General features: G+C 32.7%; 1 protein-coding gene across 1 annotated transcript in view; it reads left to right on the plus strand.

Annotated features, from left to right (window-relative positions):
- LOC135198097 (nephrin-like) overlaps nt 1-2,500 on the plus strand; it is a 61,886-nt gene that overhangs the window by 19,093 nt on the left and 40,293 nt on the right. The gene's annotated exons all lie outside the window — the stretch shown is intronic.

Consider the following 2,500-nt stretch of genomic DNA (forward strand, 5'->3'; position numbering starts at 1 on the left):
ATTAAATAGCGAGAGAATTTGATAAAATGAAGAGAATTTATAGTGGATTTAAAAAAATAAAGAGAGAGAATTTGGTATGATCAAAGAAATTTGTAGACAATTAAAAAAGATAAAGAGAAGTTTATAACATACTTGTATAGAAAATACTTTGGTTGACGATGAGAAGTTTAGAAACTAAAGAGAGAATTTGATAAAATTAAAGGAATCCGTAGAGAATTAGAAAAATAAAGAGAATTTGATATCGATACTGAGAAGGGATTTTGGTTGACGATAATCAGATAGAGAAGTTTAAGAAAATATAATGAGGATTTGATAAAATTAAATGAATTCCTAGAGAATTAACAAAATTAAAGCGAGAGAATTTAATAATATAGATGTTGAAATAATACTTTGGTTGACGATGATCAGGTAGAGAATCTGATAAAATGAAAAGAATTCGTAGCGAATAAAAGAAACAAAGAGAATTTAATCTAATAGATTTTGAGAAAATATTTTGACTGACGATGATCTATCAGGTAAAAAAAAAGAGAGAATTTGATAAAATTACAGAAATTTGTGGAGAATTAAAAAAATTGTATTAAAGGAATCTGTAGTGAACAAATAAGAGAGAATTTAATCAAATTACAGTAATCTTTAGGGAATAAAACAAATGAACAAAATGAGAGGAATATGTAAAGAATAAAAAAAGAAAATAATTACTATAATTAAATCAATTTATAGAGAATTTAAAAGAAGAAAATTGAATAAGATTAGAGGAATCTGCAAAGAATAAAAAAAACAGCGAATTTAATATGATTAGATGAGTTTGCAGAAAAGAATGAGAATTTAACGGAACTTGCAATGAAATAAAAAATGGAGAGAATTTAATAAAATTAAAGGAATCTGTAGTGAAATAAAAAAAATAGAGAAAATTCAATAAAATTAAAGGAATCGGTAGGGATTAAAAAAGAGAGAATTAATAAATTAAGGAATCTGTAGTGAAATAAAAAAAATAGAGAAAATTCAATAAAATTAAAGGAATCGGTAGGGATTAAAAAAGAGAGAATTCAATACAACTAAATGAAATCAAAAGGATTTCGTAAAGAACTGATAAAAAAATAGAAAGAGAGAATTAATAAAATTAAAGGAATCTGTAGTGAAATAAAAAGATTGAGAGAATTTAATAAAATTAAAGGAATCTGTAGGGATTAAAAAATAGAATTCAATAAAACTAAATGAAATGAAAAGGATTTCGTAAAGAACTGATAAAAAAAAAATAGAAAGAGAGAATTTAATAAAATTAAAGGAATATATTCACAAACATTCACATTCATTTTCATGCGCATGAATGCACACGCCCACACACACACCTACACACACCTAAAGACACACACACACACACGCACACACACACACACACACACACACACACACACGCGAATATCCAAACCGCAACAACCCAGGATAAGTCAAACAGAAGAACAAGCAAAGGATACCCAAGGCGAGGCTGTGATTCAGTTCCTCTCGCATCCTTCTCGCGCGAGAGGTAGAGCGCTCGAGGAGATTAGGGATATAAATTTGACATAATGCAAATTCGGGGTCCCCGAAGAAGAAAGCTAAATGCTCCGTGCAGGGCGGAAAAAGAGAGGAGAGTGGGTATTTCGGATTCCGTTTAGGGAAGGAAGTTTGGAGATGGAAGGACTTTTAGCATTATTATTATTATTATTATTATTATTATTATTATTATTATTATTATTATTATTATTCTATTTTTTTGCTCTATCAAAGTCCTCTAATTCGGCTGGGAGGTATTTATAGTGTGGGGTTCCGGGTTGCATCCTGTCTCCTTAGGAGTCCATCACTTTTCTTACTATGTGCGCCGTTTCTAGGATCACACTCTTCTGCATGAGTCCTGGAGCTACTTCGGCCTCTAGTTTTTCCAGATTCCTTTTCAGGGATCTTGGGATCGTGCTTAGTGTTCCCATGATTATGGGTACAATTTCCACTGGCATATCCCATATCCTTCTTATTTCTATTTTCAGGTCTTGACACTTATCCATTTTTTCCCTTTCTTTATCTTCAACTCTGGTGGCCCATGGTATTGCGACATCAATGAGTGATACTTTCTTCTTGATTTTGTCAACCAACATCATGTCTGGTCTATTTACACGTATCACCCTATCTGTTCTGATACCATAGTCCCAGAGGATCTTTGCCTGATCGTTTTCTATCACTCCTTCAGGTTGGTGTTCGTACCACTTATTACTACAGAAATCGTCAGTTGTCTTCCACGGGGAGACGTTTTGCCTTTCTACAGCGTGTTTCACGAGTCTGTGAAATTGCAGTTGCAGCTGCAGACCAATTACATACACGGGAGTGGGAGAAGGTTCAAGATGAGGAGATATTTTCAATTGTTATTATAGCCCATATCCAGGCTGTTGGAATAATGTGTGATATCAAAATTGCTGTCTTAACGAATCAGTGCCTGTTCTGTCGCTATGGGCGATCACAGAGGTGACTT

Source organism: Macrobrachium nipponense, chromosome 23 (genome assembly GCF_015104395.2).
Source record: "Macrobrachium nipponense isolate FS-2020 chromosome 23, ASM1510439v2, whole genome shotgun sequence".
Classification (NCBI taxonomy): domain Eukaryota; kingdom Metazoa; phylum Arthropoda; class Malacostraca; order Decapoda; family Palaemonidae; genus Macrobrachium; species Macrobrachium nipponense.